Below are 21,830 nucleotides of genomic sequence, written 5' to 3'. Positions count from 1 at the left end.
AGACTTCTGATGTTCACATCAGAATCGATTTTACAGGTTGCCTCCTTCTCACTCTCTTTCAAATCGAATCATGATGTGAGTACCAAAATACTTGCAGATGAAATATGATGTTTGGGATTTGCTACATAACGAGACAGAAGAGGGGAATGAGTGGTAAAGGATGGGCCATGGTTGGCCGGTTGTTGGGAGTAGATAGATTATTGAGGACTCCTCATACTCTTCTGTCTACTTTTCTGTCTTTTCAAAATTTTCCAAATTAAAAAAACAATTTTCAAACATGGGTGCATTTGGTTGGCAGAGTACGGAAAACATGCCCACACCACAGCTGCAAGAAAGGGTGGGAAAGTGGTCTCTGATTTCTAGACTGGGGAGGCCAAATTCATAAGGTAGGAAATTCCCAAAATGTAGAGCTGATGTTCAGAAAGCCCTGGACCTCTGGATAGAAAGCATGAGAATTGTCCAAAATACCAGGGGAACCAATCCATCTGGCCTGCCTTACCCTTCCTAGATAAGATAATAGTTTGATTCTTTGGTCAAAATAAAATGGAAAACCACAATGAGATACCACTACACATCTATTAGAATGGCAAACAACAACAACAACAACACTGACAATATCTAGAGCTGCCAAAGATGTGAACAGCTAGAACTCTTATACGTTGCCGATGGGAGGGCAAAATAGTACAGACCCTTTAGAAAACAGTTCGGCTGTTTCTTAGAAGGTTAAACATATTCTTACCATATGACCCAACAATCTCATTCCTAGGTGGTTTTTTGTTTTGTTTTGTTATGTTTGTGGCTGCACTGGGTCTTCTTGCTGTGCGCGGGCTTTCTCTAGTTGTGGTGAATGGGGGCTACTCTTTGTTGCAGTGCGCTGGCTTCTCATTGCGGTGGTTTCTCTTGTTACAGAGCATGGGCTCTAGGTGCGTGGGCTTCAGTAGCTGTAGCAAGTAGGCTCAGTAGTTGTGGCTCACGGACTCTAGAGTGCAGGCTCAGCTCAGTGCACGGGCTTAGTTGCTCCATGGCATGTGGGATCTTCCCGGACCTAGGCTCGAACCCGTGTCCCCTGCGTTGGCAGGCAGATTCTTAACCACTGCACCACCAGGGAAGCCCTCATTCCTAGGTTTTTACCCCAGAGAAGTGAAAACTTAAGTGCACATAAAAACCAGTATGCTATATGAATAGTGGCTTTCGTCATAATTGCCCAAAACTAGAAACAACCCAAGTGTTCGTCAACAGATGAATGGATAAACAAACTGTGATACTTCCATACAATGGAATACTATTTGGCAATTAAAGGGAATAAGCTACTAATACACACAACAGCACAGACACATCTGAAATGCATCATGTTAAGTGAAAGAAGCCAGACTCAAAAGTCTACATACACGATTCCATTCATATGACATTCTGGAAAAGGTAAACTATAGGGACAGAAATCAGATCAGTGCCTGCCAAGGGCTGGAAGTAGAGGGAGAGGTTGACCACAAAGGGAAATCCGGGAGTGATAGAATTCTATATTTTCATCGTGGTGACAATTACATGGCTGTATGCATTCTTCAAACCCATAGAAAAATACACTAAAAAGGGTGATTTTTACTCTATGTAAATTCTACCTGAATAAAAAAAATTGTTTTTGTTTTTAATGAAATGACAGCTGTAAGCACCAAAGAAACTGGTAAAGAGGTTTCACAATCTCTTTATTTCCTGTCAGTTATTTCCTATCAGTGGATGACTACCCAGATGTTTCCCACTCTGGCGTAAGGGAAAGTGCTAGCAAGCACTGTTTGGCTAGAAGGTGAGTGAGCCTGAATTCTAGTGATCAGCAAACATTGTTTTCTCCCCTTCTTCTATTGAAATAGCATTTGGAATTGGGCATCTGGTCCCCTGGCCAAGACTATGTTTCTCAGTCTCTTTGGAGCCAGGTGAGGCCTTGTAACTGTCTTCTGGCCCATGGAATGTGGGAAGAAACAAAATGGGCAACTTCTGTCTTTTTGTTTGTTTGTTTTGTTTTCAGTTTGTTTTTTGGCCACGTTGTGTGGCATTCGAGATCTTAGTTCCCCAACCAGGAATTGAACCCGTGCCCCTTGCATTGGGAGCACGGAATCTTAACCACTGGACCGCCAGGGAAGTGGCCCGGTTGTGTTTCTGAAGGCAAAAGTGTGCCCTGCCCGTCTCTGCCCTTCCTCTTGGCTGGAGTGTGGCCCTGACACTGGCAGTGGGCACCCATCTTAGACCACAATGGCCAAGTTTTATTCATAAAATGAAGGCCTTTTAAATATAATTAAAGCAATACTTGATAGATTTATCAACTGTGTTTTACCCATATCATAAACGCAGTCATTACCAATGAATTAGAACTCTGCAAGCTGATTTGAAGGGATTTTAACTGAGAAAAGCAAGATGCAGAGAAGTGAATCTAGTGCGATTCCAAACAATGACCAAAAAGAATCCCTTATAAATATATGTATACATGTTTGCATATTTGAGTGATGGTGGAGTAAACTATGTAAGGATACACCTGGGCCGCTAACGCTGGTAATACCGGTGACTTGGATCAGGATAGGAGATGGGGGAGGGTAATCACAAAACAGGGTTGAAAGGAAAGGAACTGGGACATCCCTCGTGATCCAGAGGTTAAGACTTCGCCTTCCAACGCAGTGGGTGCGCGTTCGATCCCTCATCAGGGAGCTAAGATCTCACATGCCTCGTGGCCAAAAAACCAAAACATAAAACAGAAGCAATATTGTAACAAATTCAATAAAGACTTTAAAAATGGTCCACATCAAAAAAAAAATCTAAAAAAAAAGTGAAGGAACTATATGAGAACAATGTGGGTATAACATGATGCCATTTACATAAAATGATATAAGTAAAATTGTGTATATCTGCATAGAAAGAAGTATGAATGTGTAGTCAAGTGAATGCCAACTGTGGTATCTCTGGGCAGTGGGATTTAGATTATTTATTTTTTTAAATTAATTTATTTGTTTTTATTTTTGGCTGTGTTGGGTCTTTGTTGCTGTGCATGGGCTTTCTCTAGTTGCGGCGAGTGGGGGCTACTCTTTGTTGCAGTGCGCGGGCTTCTTATTGCTGTGGCTTCTCTTGTTGCGGAGTGTGGGCTCTAGGCATGCGGGCTTCAGTAGTTGTGGCACGCGGGCTCAGTAGTTGTGGCTCACAGGTTCTAGAACGCAGAATCAGTAGTTGTGGCGCACGGGCTTAGTTGCTCTGCGGCATGTGGGATCTTCCTGAACCAGGGCTCGAACCCATGTCCCCTGCATTGGTAGGTGGATTCTTAACCACTGCGCCACCAGGGAAGCCCTATATTTTCTTACTTTTAAAAATTTGATTTTTTTTATGGGGAATATTTTTAATCTATGTAATTGGGGGAAAAGATATTTCAATATCAGAAAACACAACAAACAAATAAATTCAATTTTGCAGAAGAAAAAAATACAGGACTTCTTCTGCCAGGAGTGGTGTTCTAAAGAAATCAGAAACCACCCTCCATTGGAGAACAGATAAAAATGCAGGATGAAGTCTATGGGAAAAAAAATTTACTAAAAGCAGCAAAGCACTAGTAAGAGGCTAAGGAAACAGTACTGAAAACTCAGAATAAAACAAGAGAGGAGTTCAAAACTCAAATGCCTTTGGGACAAATGCCTTCATTTGTCCCGAAGGCATTTTCCAACTCAGAAGACAGTCTGAGAGTAGAGGAGCAAAAGTAAAGGCCCAGATCCACCCAGACTGGCAAGTCTGAACCTCAGCTCTTCATTTTAAGCTGAAACCTGAAGGCCATCACACTCAAGGTAAGAATGAGCCCGGAGTCACCTAGCTTTCATGTGAACTTGCAGTTTATCCTTATACCCCCTTCACTATGCTATAGCTACACGAATTTTCAAGAAAACAAAACACAAGTTTGAAGTTTTTATCAGGAAACTGGAAATTATAAAAAGTGAGAGAGGTTTTTTTTTTCGGTATTCGAATACAAAACAAAAAGCAATCTAGAACGGAAAAAATATAATCACTGAAATTAAAAACTCAATGAGTGTGTTTAATAGAGATTAGACATAGCTGGAAAAAGGAGGTAGGTTAAAAAAATTAAGAAAAAAACTATCCAGAATTCAGTAGAGGCAGAAACTAACACACCACTGTAAGCAATTATAATCCAATAAAGATGTAAAAAAAAAAAAGTATAAATAAATAAATAATCCCCACGGAGGGCATAAAGCAACTTTCCTTCCAGGGCCCTCATGAGGGACTCCCAGCTCAGCAGAACTCCTGCAAACAAAGATAAAACACTCCTGCACTTCCCACTGTGGCCCCTTGGAACCCTCCTGACACAGCTGTCAGGCTGAGGAAGGGCTGACCAGCCTCCTGACCCCAGAAGGAGTGCCCGTGTTCTTGCGCGTTCGAAGACACCCCTCCCGTAAAAGGACAGCGCCAACTGCTGAAGGATTACTTCTACACTGGTCTCTCCTAACTGGTGGACAAGAGCAAGAGAGGGGACACAGGATGGTCGAGGGATGTCATCATGGGTTACTTTACAGGAATCCCAGAGATGATGCAAGGGCAGACATCAAAGAAGAGAATAGTCGAAGCCTTCAGGTGACAAAAACATTCTGGAAATAGATAGTGGTGATGGTTGCACAACACTGTGAATGTACTTAATGCCCCTGAATTGTACACTTTAAAAATGGTTAAGGGCTTCCCTGGTGGCGCAGTGGCTAAGAATCCTCCTGTCAGTACAGGGGACACGGGTTCGAGCCCTGGTCCAGGAAGATCACACATGCCGCAGAGCAACGAAGCCCGTGCAACACAACTACTGAGCCTGTGCTCTAGAGCCCGCGAGCCACAGCTACTGAGACCGCGTGCTTCAACTACTGAAGCCCACACGCCTAGAACCCGTGCTCCGCAACAAGAGAAGCCACTGCACATATATACACTACCAAATGTAAAACAGATAGCTAGTGGGAAGCAGCTGCATAGCACAGGGAGATCAGCTCGGTGCTTTGTGACCACCTAGAGGGGTGAGATAGGGAGGGTGGGAGGGAGACGCAAGAGGGAGGAGATATGGGGATATATGTATATGTATAGTTGATTCACTTTGTTATAAAGCAAAAACTTACACACCATTGTAAAGCAATTATACTCCAATAAAGATATTTTTTAAAAAAAGAGAAATACAGAAGATAGGATGAAAGAGAATTTCTAACTTATTTCACTGTAGTCATAGAAGAATGGGGTAGAGGCAATATTTGAATAGATCATGACCAAGTTAGAGTTATAGTAAGAAAGCAAGATGGGTTGAATATTAGAAAATCAATGTAAACCAGCACATTAACAGGTTAAGGGGGGAAGCATATGATTACCTCAACAGATGCCAAAAGTTTTTGATGAAATTCAACATTCTTTCAGAAAACTAGGAATAGAAGTGAATTTAAATATTTGATGAATAACTATATATAAAATAGACAACTAATAAGGACCTACTGTATAGCACAGGGAACTCTACTCAATACTCTGTAATGACCTATATGAGAAAAGAATCTAAAACAGAGTGGATACACAAATATGTATTACTGATTCACTTGGCTGTACACCTGAAACTAATAGAGCATTTTAAATAAAATATACTCCAATAAAAAAGTTTTATAAAAATTTGATGAATAGCACTACCAAAACCGACAGCTAGCATCACTTATGGTTAAGTATCAAAACATTTAATGGTTAAATATTAAAAGTTTTCCTTCGGGGACTTCCCTGGTTGTCCAGTGGTTAAGACTTTGCCTTCCAATGAAGGGGGTGTGTGTGTTTGATCCCTGGTCAGGGAGCTAAGACCCCATATGCCTCAGGGCCGAGAAATCAAAACATAAAACAGAAGCCACATTGTAACAAATCCAATAAAGACTTAAAAAATGGTCCACATCAAAAAAAAAAATCTAAAAAAAAATGTTTTCCTTCTAAGTTTGGAATAAGACAAAGAAAGATGCCTATTGTCATCACTTCTGTTCAATTTTGTCCTGGAGACCTTAACTCTGAAGTAAAGCAGGAAAATAAATAAAAGGTTATTGCCACCATTATTAATAGATTATATGATTCTGGCTAAAGAAAATTCAGAAAACTCTATAGACTAATTTATTAGAATTCATAACAGAATTTAGTGAGGTAACTGGATATAAAATCAACCTACAAAAATCAATTTTATTGCTATATACCAGCCATAAACCAAACAAAGGTGGAAAAAAGTAACACTTTACATTAGCATAAATGGCCAAGTAGCTAGTAATAAATCTAACAAACTATATGAAAAGCCTGTACAGGGAAACTCTGTAAAAGACTTTTAAAAAAATCTAGATAAATGGTTTGATATACCATGTTATTGGATTTGGATAGCAGTTTCCCCTGAATTTACCTATATATTCAATCCATTCATAATCTAGACTCTAAAAGCTTTATTCTGTGGAACTTGCAGATGGATCCTAAATTTTACACTGAAATACAAAGAGCCGATTATACCAAAGATACTCTTAGACAAGAACAAGATGAGAGGTCTCTCACCCTACCTGATATCAAGACTTATTGTAAAGCTGCTGAAGGAGTGAGTGGAAGTGGTTTAACCACTTTGGAAACAGTATGACATTGTTTTTCCCAGTGACTCAGAACTTCTGCCCCTCTACCTGTATCCTGGGGAGACTAGTGGATGGACACCAGGAAGCCTGTATAAACCTCTTCACAGCTGCGCTATTTGCAAAGCCCTTCAGGGGAACCAACACATATGTCCATCACAGGAGAATGGGTACGTATATTGTAGCCCATTCACACAATAATGATAATAATTATCCTGGATCCACAGAATAAACACAGTAGATACTAATACTTGCTACAACGTGGATTTATCTCACAAACAGAATGTTAAGTAAAAGAAGAAAAAGCCATATACAAAAGAGTACATGCAATATGGTCCTCATTTGCATAAAGTTTAAAAATAGTCCAGATGAGACTACAGTGTTTAGGAAGCACAGGTAGGGGGAAAAACTATTAAGAAAAGCAAGGAAGGGAGTCTATCAAATCAAAATGGTGGTAACCTGTCAGAGAAGAGGAAGCTTTACGAATAAAAAAGGACAAAACATTTTCTAGACTGCACTGATGACCTCTTTTTTTTCTGTGGCGGTAGATGGTCGAGTGTTCACTCCATGATTCATTATGCCGTGCATTTGCTTTTTGTTTGGGGGTTTTGTGGGCTCTTTTGATAGGTGTTCTATATGTCACAATAAATAAAATTTAAAAGATCTAATAATGCTTGCTCGTTGTGAAAATTTTGAAAAACAGCAAAATACAAAAAGAAAAAAGAAAAAGAAACTTCACCTACATCTGAGAGACAACCTCATTACAGTATTTCGTTATATTTCCATCCTGTCATTTTACTGGGTATATTTTTATATATTTCTGACCATATCATATATGCAAATTTGCATTCTGCCCATTTTTGCAACCAACTTGTATTAACCTGAAACAAGCAGCTATATTCCCTTTGACTGCTCATTCATGACGTGACCTCACTGTTACCCTCGCTATTTGCCCTGGGAAGAAACCAAAGAGATGACCCTCAGAATAAATTAGACACCAAAGCTAAGATTTTATTTCTCTGTCCACCTATGCTTAGAAAGAGTGGTGGGCTGAGTCTCCATTTCCCTTTTCCCCTTCCCACTGCCTGGAGCATGGATGTGGTGGGAGCCACCTTGGACCACTCAGGCCGGGACGCTCCCCTAGGGATGGGAGAGCCATAGGTCAAAGCAGTCTGCATCTCTGATGCCATAAAGCCTCCATACTGACACCATGAAGCCCTGGACTGCTTATGCTTGGTCTACTGGTGAGAGAGAATTAAAGTTCTCCTTTGTTTAAGCTGTAGTTATATTGAGTTCTGTTACGGATTCATGTCCTACCTAACATAGACCCTACCTAAATGCTCATTATATGTGAGCATTTTCTTGGGACTTCCCTGGTGGCGCAGTGGTTAAGAATCCACTTGCCAATGCAGGCGACACGGGTTCGAGCCCTGGTCTGGGAAGATCCCACATGCCACAGAGCAACTAAGCCTGTGCACCACACAACTGGACCTGTACTTTAGGGTCCACGAGCCACAACTACTGAGCCCGTGTGCCACAACTAATGAATCCCGCACTCCTAAAGCCCATGATCTGCAACAAGAGAAGCCACTGCAATGAGAAGCCTGCGCACCGCAAGGAAGAGTAGCCCCTGCTCACCGCAGCTAGAGAAATCCCGCGGGCAGCAATGAAGGCCCAATGCAGCCAAAAGTAAATAAATTAATTAATTAATTAAAATTTTTAAAGTCTCTTAAAAAAAAAGAAGTATCATTCTTAATTGGTTCATAATATTGTGTCCTGTGAAGTTACTGAATTTTTCATTCACTCATGCATTCATCCATTTATTCCATCACATATTTGTTGAGTGCTTACTGGGCCCCTGGATGGGTGATGGGTATGCAATGGTGAATAAAACTGCCTTCCTGCAGCTTACATCCTAGTGGAAGAAGACAGGTGATACACAAGAAAACAAATAAATAAACAAGATAACCCTTCTCTGTGTTCAGATACAGCATGTTCCCAAATATGTAGCAGAGACTAATTGCTCACTAAAACTGCCCCCTTTGCCCCTTTGCACACAGCTGGACCACATTTCCCATCCTCCCTTATAATCAGGTATGTGAGCCAATGAGCAAGTGGGCAGATGCTGTCTGACTTCCGGGTGTGATCCCCCAAACCTCCCACTTAGGATCCTCACCTCTTTTAACATTCACCAATGGAGAGGACTAAGTGCAGGTGCAGGGAAGCTAAAGGAGCCCAGAGGTGCCAGGTGGGAGGAGCCTGGGTCCCTAAGTGGCTCTGAGGAGCAGAGCTACCCCACCTGCTGTATCATACAACCCTGTGAAAGAAAATAAGTTGCATCAAGCCACTGAGATTTGGGGGTTCTTTGGTTACAATTGCTAGTAATTTACCTTGCCTTATACACATGAAGAAAGGGCTCTAGGGCTTCCCTGGTGGCGCAGTGGTTGAGAGTCCGCCTGCCAATGCAGGGGACACGGGTTCGTGCCCCGGTCCGGGAAGATCCCACATGCCGCAGAGCGGCTGGGCCCGTCTGAGCCATGGCCGCTGAGCCTGCGCGTCCGGAGCCTGTGCTCTGCAACGGGAGAGGCCACAACAGTGAGAGGCCCGCGTACCGCAAAAAAAAAAAAAAGAAAAGAAAAGAAAAGAAAGGGCTCTGGTCAACTGCAAAAATGGCTCCAATTTTTCACCCCTCCCTGGCTCCTTATCCTTTGCCATCTGACTTCACAGCATCTTCCATCAAAGGGTGGAGTCTATTACCCCACCCCTTGAATCTGAGTAGGTCTTGGGCCGTGAGGTGGCAATAGAATGAGAGAGAAGAAATGGCATGATAGTTGCCAACAACTGCTAAAGAACTGAAAATGAAGTCAGAAATAAGTAAATACATTCAGGAAAAAAATGCCTAGGAGGTACCCTCATACAGTTATCATGGACTCTAGCATGTTGAGGAAAATTCCTGCAGCTCACCTAACTTCTTTCAAGCCAGCATTTCCCACATTTATTTTATCAAGGAGTCTTTATTCTCAAACACCAATTAACATCCCATGGATCTTTGTCAAATGCTAGTAGGACACAGTCAAATTATTTCCAATTAGTTTTTGTTCGTTTCGCTATTATTTTTAAAATGGTGTTATAAAAATCCTTGTAGTGAAATCTTTTCCACTTGCCGGATCCTTTCCAGGGGCTAAGTTCCTAGCAGGGTAAATGGTGAATTAACAGATATGCACATTCTCAGGCTTTGGACTCAGGCTGCCCAATCCTTCTCTGGAAGGGTCACTCCCATTCACATCCCAATCATAGTGAATGTGAACAGGGTCTTCCATTTCCCTGAACTCTCCTCACCAAAGGGAACCACATTTCAAACATCCTTGCTGATTTGACAGACAAAGGGATGCATCTCAGTATTTCAAGTGGCAAGTTATTTGAATATTACTGGGGATAAACTTGCCTTTCATCTTTTTTGGCCATTTGTATTTCTTCTTTGAATTGTCTTTTCATATTAATTACTCATCTTTCTTTTGGGTATTGGCTTTTCCTGTTAATTCCACATTAATTTATTAATATCTTTATTACATTAACCACTTTTCTATCATACCTGTTGCAAATATTTTTCTCTACTATTTATTTCACTTCAATTTTAGTCATGCCCTTTTTTTTTTTTTTTTTTTTGCGGTATGCTGGCCTCTCACTGTTGCGGCCTCTCCAGTTGCGGAGCACAGGCTCCGGACGCGCAGGCTCAGCGGCCATGGCTCACGGGCCCAGAAGCTCCGCGGCATATGGGATCTTCCCGGACCGGGGCGCGAACCCGTGTCCCCTGCATCGGCAGGCAGACTCTCAACCACTGCGCCACCAGGGAAGCCCCGTCATGCCCTTTTTGAACATATGGGATATTTAACTTTTTATACAGTCAAACCCATCTATCCTTTCCTTTGTAATTTGTTCTTTTTTTAACAGGATTTTTAAATTTTTATTTATTTATTTATTTTTGGCTGTGCAGCACGGCATACGGGATCTTAGTTCCTCAACCAGGGATCACCAGGGATCGAACCCATGACCGCTGCAGTGGAAACACGGAGTCTTAACCACCGGACCGCCAGGGAAGTCCCTGTGATTTATTCTCTTAAAGTTCAGAAAGTCTTTTCCAACCCAGAGGTTATTAAATATTTATTTCATCTTCAAGATTTTTTTTTCAAGATTTTTATTGTGTAATTTTCTTCCCACATTTTCCTCTAGTCCATCTGGAATTTATTTTCATTTATCATGCAAGATGAGGCTCCAAATTGATATTTTCCCCCAAATGGCTGAGACATAAACCCAGCTGGTATGACATTATGTTTCTGTTCTATAATACATTCTTGCTTTCTTTACTCTGTCTCTGGCCAATCATTCTGGTACATTACCCAGGATGATCGCTCTTACACTGAAATCACACTTTATATTATATGAATTCCATGATTTTGCCTGTCTTTTCACCAGTGTATCCACAGCACCTAGAACAGAGCTTGGCACATGGCAGGATCTCAATAAATATCTGGTGAAAGAATAAATTAGTGAATGAATCAGTGAATGAGTGAGCAAATAAATGAATGCATACAATATGCCAGCCCTGATCTGGGCAGTGAGTGTACAGAGGAATAGGAAATAGTTTACTCAGTGTGTATCAGGTAGCCATTGCTGCATAACAAAATTCCCTACAACTAATGGCTTAAAACAGCAACCATGTTATTATTTGTTCACTGTCCTGTGTTTCAAGATTTTGAATAGATGCAGAGATGGTTTGTCTCTGTTCCACATGATGTCAGCTCTGGTTAGAACATCCAAGAAAAAAAAGAACATCCAAGAGAGCTTCTTCATTTGCGTGTCTGGTGCTTTGGAAAAAGTTCGAATGGCTAAGGGATAACTAGAACAGCTGAACTGGGGTCATGTATGAGGGGCATCGATTCTCGCTGTTACCTGGCTTCCTTAGGTCTCCACATGGCCTTTCCATGTGGTCTCCCCAACTCAGAGCTCAGAGCTCCTGAGTACACAGAAGCAAAAACTGACAATCTTAAGGCTTAGCCAGGAACTGGCTGGGGGTGACTTCTGTCATATTCTATTGGTTAAAGCAAGTCACATGTCCAAGGCAGATTCAAGGGGAGAGGATTATATGAGTGTGAATAGGGAGGTATATCTCTTTGGGAATTTCAGCATAACTGACTTCCACAATCCATTAAACGGCTGCTTATTAGCCATTCACAAGGGTCAGGCAGAAAGCAGGTGCAATGGCAGGCCACACAGACACAGGCTCCTGAAATGCAGTGAGTGTAGGGGCCCAAGCCATTGCTGGGCCCTGAGGCAGGTACCTCTCCCAGTCTGAGAAAGGAAGTGGCTTCCGATGGAGGTAACCCCAGATATGTGTATTAAAAATGAGAGCACAATCAGTTAAATGGAAGAGCATGTACTAAGGTTCACAGGCGAGAAACCACTTAGAGATTGTCTTGGTGAATCCCTAAAGTCCAGAGGCAGAGAGATGAGGTTGGGGCCAAATCAGGGTCTGTATAATGTGGAAAGATGGGAGCCCTGAATGCCACTGTAAGAAAGTTAGCATTCATCTTGAAGAACAGTGATTCCCAATCAGCAACTGGGTATCAGAATTACCTGAGTTTAAGAGGGCAGACAGCAGAAGCAAGAAGAACAACAGTTCTGCAGCCTGTGGAAGGAAAACCACATTCACAGAAAGATAGACAAAATGAAAAGACAGAGGACTTTTTACCAGATGAAGGAACAAGATAAAACCCCAGAAAAACAACTAAATAAAGTGGAGATAGGCAACCTTCCAGAAAAAGAATTCAGAATAATGATAGTGAAGATGATCAAGGACCTCAGAAAAAGAATGGAAGCAAAGATCAAGAAGATGCAAGAAATGTTTAACAAAGACCTAGAAGAATTAAACAACAAACACCTAGAAGAATTAAAGAGCAAACAAACAGAGATGAACAATACAATAACTGAAATGAAAAATACATTAGAAGGAATCAATAGCAGAATAACTGAGGCAGAAGAACAGATAAGTGACCTGGAAGACAGAATGGTGGAATTCACTACCATGGAACAGAATAAAAAAAAAAGAATGAAAAGAAATGAAGACAGCCTAAGAGACCTCTGGGACAACATTAAATGCAACAACATTCACATTATAGGGGTCCCAGAAGGAGAAGAGAGAGAGAAAGGACCCGAGAAAATATTTGAAGAGATTATAGTTGAAAACTTCCCTAACATGGGAAAGGAAATAGCCACCCAAGTCCAGGAAGCACAGAGAGTCCCAGGCAGGATAAACCCAAGGAGAAACACCCCGAGACACACAGTAATCAAATTGACAAAAATTAAAGACAAAGAAAAATTATTGAAAGCAACAGGGGAAAAACAACAAATAACATACAAGGGAACTCCCACAAGTTAACAGCTGATTTCTCAGCAGAAACTCTACAAGCCAGAAGGGAGTGGCACCATATATTTAAAGTGATGAAAGGGAAGAACCTACAACCAAGATTACTTTACCCGGTAAGGACCTCATTCAGATTTGATGGAGAAATCAAAAGCTTTACAGACAAGCAAAAGCTAAGAGAATTCAGCACCACCAAAACAGCTCTACAACAAATGCTAAAGGAACTTCTCTAAGTGGGAAACACAAGAGAAGAAAAGGACCTACAAAAACAAACCCATAACAATTAAAAAATTGGTAATAGGAACATATGTATTGATAATTACCTTAAACGTGAATGGATTAAATGCTCCAACCAAAAGACACAGGCTCACTGAATGGATACAAAAACAAGACCCATATATATTCTGTCTACAAGAGACCCCCTTCAGACCTAGGGACACACACAGATTGAAAGTGAGAGAATGGAAAAAGATATTCCATGCAAATGGAAATCAAAAGAAAGCTGGAGTAGCAATACTCATATCAGATAAAATAGACTTTAAAATAAAGAATGTTACAAGAGACAAGGAAGAACACTACATAATGATCAAGGTATCAATCCAAGAAGAAGATATAACAATTATAAATATATATGCACCCAACATAAGAGCACCTCAATACATAAGGCAACTGCTAACAGCTATAAAAGAGGAAATCGACAGTAGCACAATAGTAGTGGAGGACTTTAACACCTCACTTAAACCAATGGACAGATCATCCAGACAGAAAATTAATAAGGAAACACAAGCTTTAAATGACAAAATAAACCAGATAGATTTAATTGACATTTATAGGACATTCCATCCAAAAACAGCAGGTTACACTTTCTTCTCAAGTGTGCACGGAACATTCTCCAGGATAGATCACATCTTGTGTCACAAATCAAGCCTCGGTAAATTTAAGAAAATGGAAATCATATCAAGCACCTTTTCCAACCACAACACTATGAGATTAGAAATCAATTACAGGGAAAAAAATGTAAAAAACACAAACACACACACACACACAAAAAACACAAACACGTGGAGGCTAAACAATATGTTACTAAATAACCAAGAGATCACTGAAGAAATCAAAGAGGAAATCAAAAAATACCTAGAGACAAATTACAATGAAAACACGACAATCCAAAACCTATGGGATGCAGGAAAAGCAGTTCTAAGAGGGACGTTTATAGCAATACAAGCCTACCTCAAGAAACAAGAAAAATCTCAAATAAACAATCTAACCTTACACCTAAAGGAACCAGAGAAAGAAGAACAAACAAAACCCAAAGTTAGTTGAAGGAAAGAAATCATAAAGATCAGAGCAGAAATAAATGAAATAGAAACAAAGAAAACAATAGCAAAGATCAATAAAATTAAAAGCTGGTTCTTTGAAAAGATAAACAAAATTGATAAACCATTAACCAGACTCATCAAGAAAAAGAGGGAGAGGACTCAAATTAATAAAATTAGAAATGAAAAAGGAGAAGTTACAATGACACTGCAGAAATACAAAGCATCCTAAGAGACTACTACAAGCAACTCTATGCCAATAAAATGGACAATCTGGAAGAAATGGACAAATTCTTAGAAAGGTATAACCTTCCAAGACTGAAGCAGGAAGAAATAGAAAATATGAACAGACCAATCACAAGTAATGAAATTGAAACTTGATTAAAAATCTTCCAACAGGGCTTCCCTGGTGGCGCAGTGGTTGAGAGTCCGCCCGCCGAGGCAGGGGACACGGGTTCGTGCCCCGGTCCGGGAAGATCCCACATGCCACGGAGTGGCTGGGCCCGTGAGCCATGGCCACTGAGCCTGTGCGTCCGGAGCCTGTGCTCCGCAATGGGAGTGGCCACAACAGTGAGAGGCCCGCGTACAGCAAAAAAAAAAAAAAAAAAAAAAAAAATCTTCCAACAAACAAAAGTCCAGGACCAGATGGCTTCACAGATGAATTCTATCAAACATTTAGAGAAGAGCTAACACCCATCCTTCTCAAATTCTTCCCCAAAATTGCAGAGGAAGGAACACTCCCAAACTCATTCTATGAGGCCACCATCACCCTGATACCAAAACCAGACAAAGATACTACAAAAAAAAAAGAAAATTACAGACCAATATCAGATGCAAAAATCCTCAACAAAATACTAGCAAACAGGATCCAACAACACATTAAAAGGATCATACACCATGATCAAGTGGGATTTATCCCAGGGATGCAAGGATTCTTCAATATATGCAAATCAATCAATGTGATACACCATATTAACAAACTGAAAATAAAAACCATATGATCATCTCAATAGATGCAGAAAAAGCTTTTGACAAAATTCAACACGTATTTATGATAAAAACTCTCCAGAAAGTGGGCACAGAAGGAACCTACCTCAACATAATAAAGGCCATATACGACAAACCCACAGCAAACACCATTCTCAATGGTGAAAAAATGAAAGCATTTCCTTTAAGATCAGGAACAAGACAAGGATGTCCACTCTCACCACTATTATTCAACATAGTTTTGGAAGTCCTAGCCACGGCAATCAGAGAAGAAAAAGAAATAAAAGGAATACAAATTGGAAAAGAAGAAGTAAAACTGTCACTGTTTGCAGATGACATGATACTATACATAGAGAATCCTAAAGATACCACCAGAAAACTACTAGAGCTAATCAATGAATCTGGTAAAGTTGCAGGATACAAAATTAATGCACAGAAATCTCTTACATTCCTATACACTAACAATGAAAGATCAGAAAGAGAAATTAAGGAAACAATCCCATTCACCATTGCAACAAAAAGAATAAAATACCTAGGAATAAACCTACCTAAGGAGGTAAAAGACCTGTACTCAGAAAACTATAAGACACTGATGAAAGAAATCAAAGTTGACACAAACAGGTGGAGAAATATACCATGTTCTTGGATCAGTAGAATCAATATTGTGAAAATGACTATACTACCCAAAACAATCTACAGATTCAATGCAATTCCTATCAAATTACCATTGGCATTTTTTACGGAACTAGAACAAAAAATCTTAAAATTTTTATGGAGACACAAAAGACCCCGAATAGCCAAAGCAGTCTTGAGGGAAAAAAATGGAGCTGGAGGAATCAGACTCCCTGACTTCAGACTATACTACCAATCTACAGTAATCAAGACAATATGGTACTGGCACAAAACAGAAATATAGGTCAATGGAACAGGATAGAAAGCCCAGAGATACCATGCATAGAAACTCATGCCCCTATGGTCAACTAATCTATGACAAGGGAGGCAAGGATATACAATGGAGAAAAGACAGTCTCTTCAATAAGTGGTGCTGGGAAAACTGGACAGCTACATGTAAAAGAATGAAATTAGAACACTCCCTAACACCATACACAAAAATAAACTCAAAATTGATTAGAGACCTAAATGTAAGGCCGGACACTATAAAACTCTTAGAGGAAAATATAGGAAGAACACTCTGACATAAATCACAGCAAGATTTTTTTTGATCCACCTCCTAGAGTAATGGAAATAAAAACAAAAATAAACAAATGGGACCTAATGAAACTAAAAAGCTTTTGCAAAGCAAAGGAAACTCTAATCAAGACAAAAAGACAACCCTCAGAATGGGAGAAAATATTTGCAAAGAAATCAACAGACAAAGGATTAATCTCCAAAATATATAAAGAGCTCATGCAGCTCAATATTAAAAAAACAAACAACCCAATCCAAAAATGGATAGAAGACCTAAATAGACATTTCTCCAAAGAAGACATACAGATGGCCAAGAAGCACATGAAAAGCTGCTCAACATCACTAATTATTAGAGAAATGCAAATCGAAACTACAATAAGGTACCACCTCACACCAATTAGAATGGGCATCATCAGAAAATCTACAAACAACAAATGCTGGAGAGGGTGTGGAGAAAAGGGAGCCCTCTTGCACTGTTGGTGGGAATGTAAATTGAGACAGCCCCTATGGAGGTGTCTTAAAAAACTAAAAATAGAATTACCATATGACCCAGCAATCCCACTACTGGGCATATACCCAGAGAAAACCATAATTCAAAAGGCACATGCACCCCAATGTTCATTGCAGTAGCCAGGTCATGGAAGCAACCTAAATGTCCATCGACAGACGAATGGATAAAGATGTGGTACATATATACAATGGAATATTACTCAGACATGAAAAGGAACAAAACTGGGTCATCTGTAGAGATGTGGATGGATCTAGAGACTGTCATACAGAGTGAAGTAAGTCAGAAAGAGAAAAACAAATATCGTATATTAACGCATATATGTGGAACCTAGAAAAATGGTACAGATGAACTGGTTTTCAGGGCAGAAATAGAGACACAGATGTAGAGAACAAATGTATGGACACCAAGGAAAGTGGCGGGGGGGTGGTGGTGTGATGAATTGGGAGATTGGGATTGACATATATACACTAATATGTATAAAATAGATAACTAATAAGAAAAAAAGAGAATTACCTGCGTTTAGATATTTTGAAGTGTCTACATAATATCTGGGAGGAGGGATGTCCAGTTGATAACCATTCTATACATCAAGAGAGGGTCTGGGCTGCAAATAGGGCTTGGAATCGTAGCCGTGTAGTTAGTCATCAAAGCCACCAGACTATAACAGAGAAGTTCATCTCAGGAGAATGTCTAGAGTCAAGACAGAAAAGGACTCCTATCAGTGCCTCAAATAACAATCTTTGTAGCAAGTTCCTCACATCAAAAGGTGGGATCTATGTAGCTTCATCTTGAATCTGGGTGGGTTTGTGACTGCAGAAGTGATGCTGTGGGATTTTTGAGGCCAAGTCATAAAAACAAACAAACAAACATACAGTTTCTGCCTGGATCTTTTGGAACACATGCTCTGGAAGAAGCCGGCCACCATGTAAGGTCACCATGCTGGAGTAGCCACGTGTAGTTGCTCGGGTCAACAGCCCACCGAGCTCTCAACCGACAGCCAGCAACATTGCCAGCAGTGTGAGTGAGCCACCTTGGACATCAGCCCCTAGAGTTCTCAAATGACCCCACCCCAGTCAACATCGGACTCCAGCCACAGCACAGACACCACACGAGAACAGCCCCACTGAGGTCTTTGTGAATTTCTTTTTTATTTTATTTTATTTTATTGATTTTTGGCTGCATTGGGTCTTCGTTGCTGCGTGCCGGCTTTCTCTAGTTGTGGCGAGCAGGGGCTACTCTTCGTTGCAGTGCGCGGGTTTGTCATTGCAGTAACTTCTCTCGATGCGGAGCACAGGCTCTAGGCGCGTGGGCTCAGTAGTTGTGGCTCACAGCCTCTGGTGACACCACCTCCTCCCTTTGTTCTTCCCGCCTGGAGCAGCAGTGGCTTCCCACTGCTGTTAATTTCCGATGGCTTCACTGGCTCTTGTTTGGCCCCTCAGCACCTCCATCTGCTGCATAACCACCCCTATGTGTTAACGTCCCTCTGTTCTTTGTTTTCTGTATCCTCAGCAAGCTCTCACAGGTATAGCAGCTCCAGCCTACTGGTCCCAAGTTGGAAAGTGGGCTCTGTGTTGTCAGATATCCCAATGTGGCAGAAGCCAGAAATCAGGATTGTCATGGGGAACGTTCTGAGATTTCAAACACCATGGATGCCAACGGTCCTCTGATTTCAGAGTAGGTGGAGGAAGCTAGAGAGACTGAGGAGGAGCAGCTGTAGAAGTTCACATGCTGGGTCAGTGAAAAGACCTTTTTTAAGCACCTACTGTGTGCAGGCACTGTGGGAGGAGCTGAGGACAAAGTGGTGGGCTAGAGAGATGAGTTCCTGCCCCCGTGTGCATGCATGATAAGACAAATGAAGAAGAACAGTGTGTGGTACGTGCCATGCTGAGAATGAAAGGTGGGTGACATTGTGTGAACATGGGTGCAGGGAGCCGGGCTTTAATGACACATGGCAGCATGGAGATGAGGACATCTAAGCTGAGGCCCGAAGGAAAAGAGAGAGCCAGTCCTACAAAGAACCGTGTTCTCAGAAGAGGGAATGGCCATCACAAAGTCCCCGAGGCAAGAAAGAGCTGGGAGTGTGAGCAACAGCGAGAAAGGTGGCAAGGCTGGGGCAGAAAAAGCGAAGGGCGAGCTGGGGGATGATGTGAAGGTGGGGAGGCTGCAGGGGCCACAGGAAGGAGTTTGGATTTTATTCTAAATGCAATAAGAAGTCACTGGAAGGTTTTAAGCAGGGAAGTAATGTGATCTGATTTATGTTTTTGGAGGAGCCCCAGAGCTGTGTGTGAGAACTACAAGTAGGGTAGATGCCAGGAAACTACAACTACAACTACAAGTAGATTAGATGCCAGGAAACCAGTTTGTAAGCAATTGCAGTGGTCCAGGTAGGACCGAATGATGCTCAGACCACAGTGCTAACAGTGAAGGGGTGAGAAGTAGGTGGGTTTGGGAGGGTACTGTGTCACAGAAACTGGGAGGGGAGTTTTCAGACAGGAATGGTCTGGAGGGCTTGGTAAAATGCAGACTGCTGGGTCCCATCCCCAGAGACTCTGGTTCAGTAGGTCCAGGGCGACAGAGAATTTGCATTTCTAACAAGTTGTCATGTGATGCTGATGCTAACGCTAACGCCGCTGGTCCAGAGATCACACTTGAAAACCACTGGTCTAGAACAACACTTTCTACTAGAAATGTAATGTGAATCACATAGGTGATTTTAAAATTTCTAGTAGCCACACTTAAAAAGTAAACAGGTGAAAGTACTTTTAATAAAATAGCTCTCTCGTGTATTTTATTATTAATATACCCCAAAACTATCGTTTCAACATGTTATCAATATTTTTTAAATTCTTGAGATATTTTACATTCTTCTTTTTGTACTGTCTTTGAAATCGCAGTGTGTATTTTATACTTACAGCACACATCTCAATTAGAACTAGTTAACCTCTCAAAAGCCACTTGTGTGGCTAGTGGCTACCCTACTGGACAGCATGGGACAGGTCCATTATTACAGGACCAGTGAGTTGAGGATGGAGAATTGCCTCTTGAGCTTAGCAACAAGGAAGAGGTTTAGCAATAGGCGCCAACATTTGTGAAATAGAGGGAGAGAGATGGAGGGGAGATCATGGAGACACTTCCTTCCTGAGGTTTGGCTGTGGTTTCATAATGGATGGATCAGGCCGACAACACTCAAACCCAACACTGAATATTAACATCACACAAAAAAAGAAACATCCAGGCAGTATTATGTGCCTCCTGATGGAAGGACTTGTCATCACCCACGAAGCATACTTACCCCTAAATTGAATCTGAATCCGACCCAGCCTCTAGATTTACCAGTTTGCAGGGCATACAGGGGACCGAAGAACATATTAAAGGACACCAAGAAGTGCAACCAGACTGTGAGATAGATGGGAGTGAGGGGGAACTGTCATTGAATAAGACTTAAAGAGGTACCAACAAAATGCAATGCACTATCCTGTTTGGATTCTGATTTGAACAAGCTAACAGGAGACATTTATAAGATGATCAGGGAAATTTGGTGATGGGTTGGATATTGGATAATATTATGGAATTATTCGTTTTTTAGGTGATAAAGTTTTTTTTTTTTAAGAACCTTATATTTTAGAGATACATACAAAAGTATTTATGGATGAAATCATATGATGTCTGGCATTTGCTTTAAACAAATTCAGCCAGGGAGGGAAGCAGAAAAAATAAAACAAGACTGGTCATATGTTGATAATTGTTGGATGGGTAGCTGGAGGATCATCGTACTATTCTATTTTTGTGCACGGTTGAACGTTACTATAGTAAGGTGGTTTTTTTTAAAAGGGGGTGTGGCTATAAAAGGAAATGAGAGAAAAGGATTTTTTTTTTTTTCCTCTTAAGACTGGAGCACTGGGACTTCCCTGGTGGCGCAGTGGTTAGGAATCCGCCTGCCAATGCAGGGGACACGGGTTTGAGCCCTGGTCTGGGAAGACCCCACACGCCGCGGAGCAACTAAGCCCACGAGCCACAACTACTGAAGCCCGTGTGCCTAGAGCCCGTGCTCCCCAACAAGAGAAGCCACTGCAATGAGAAGCCCACGCACCGCAACGAAGAGTAGCCCCCGCTCGCCACAACTAGAGAAAGCCCGCAAAGACCCAACGCAGCCAAAAATAAATAAATACATAAATTAAAAAAAAAAAAAAAAAGACTAGCGCCAAGGAAATACTAGGGACAGTGGAGATGCAGGAGAGAGCCTCACGGCTGGTGAGCTGGTTCCAGGACACACACAGTGTGGGGCAGGGGGGGGGGGGTGGAGCGGGGGGCCGGGGATCCCGCTCTTCCTCGAGTAATGGACTGCCTACCCTCCACCGCTGCTTCAACTTCAGCTCCGCGTCTGTGCCTCCAGGGGCACCCACCAGCTAAGGTCCAGCGGGCGCTACCGGCCACCCACGCCTGCGCAGCAATCCCTGCTTCCCGCGCGGGCCTCAGTCCCTACACCCCATAATCCCCCGCGCCGCTCTGGAGGCGCGTCCTCTGTCGGGGCGAGACCTCCGCTTCCAAGATTTGAGCAAGGTGAGGCAGAGGGTGTCGCGTGGCCTTCCGGGAAACGCAGTTCGCATGCTGACCCAAGCCACCGCTTAACCTGCCCTCAAGCCTACGCGCCCCACAATGCGCCGCGCGCGCAGCTGCTGAACGGTGTGTTGCTGCCCCCAAGTGGCGATTGAGCGGTTACGCCCTGGCCTGGGAAGGGTGCTGAAAGGGATAGGGGCGAAGGCGGGACTGGGGACTCC

General features: G+C 41.9%; 1 protein-coding gene across 3 annotated transcripts in view; it reads right to left on the bottom strand.

Moving 5' to 3' along the window:
• TYROBP (transmembrane immune signaling adaptor TYROBP) overlaps positions 1-21,553 on the bottom strand; it is a 29,547-nt gene extending 7,994 nt beyond the window's left edge. Inside the window, exons 1-3 of one of the 3 annotated variants that reach the window (XM_059999504.1) lie at positions 21,402-21,553; positions 17,566-17,742; positions 9,020-9,201 (exon numbers count right to left, since the gene is read on the bottom strand). The gene's annotated coding sequence lies outside the window, so the exon portion shown is untranslated. The remainder of the gene's footprint in view (positions 1-9,019; positions 9,202-17,565; positions 17,743-21,401) is intronic. The other 2 variants (XM_059999506.1, XM_059999505.1) reach the window with 2 other exon arrangements.
• Positions 21,554-21,830: the final 277 nt, after the last annotated feature.

The sequence above is a fragment of the Delphinus delphis genome, chromosome 20 (genome assembly GCF_949987515.2).
Source record: "Delphinus delphis chromosome 20, mDelDel1.2, whole genome shotgun sequence".
Lineage (NCBI taxonomy): Eukaryota > Metazoa > Chordata > Mammalia > Artiodactyla > Delphinidae > Delphinus > Delphinus delphis.
Note: the sequence above shows the minus strand (reverse complement) of the source record. Positions and strands in the feature narration are given on the sequence as shown.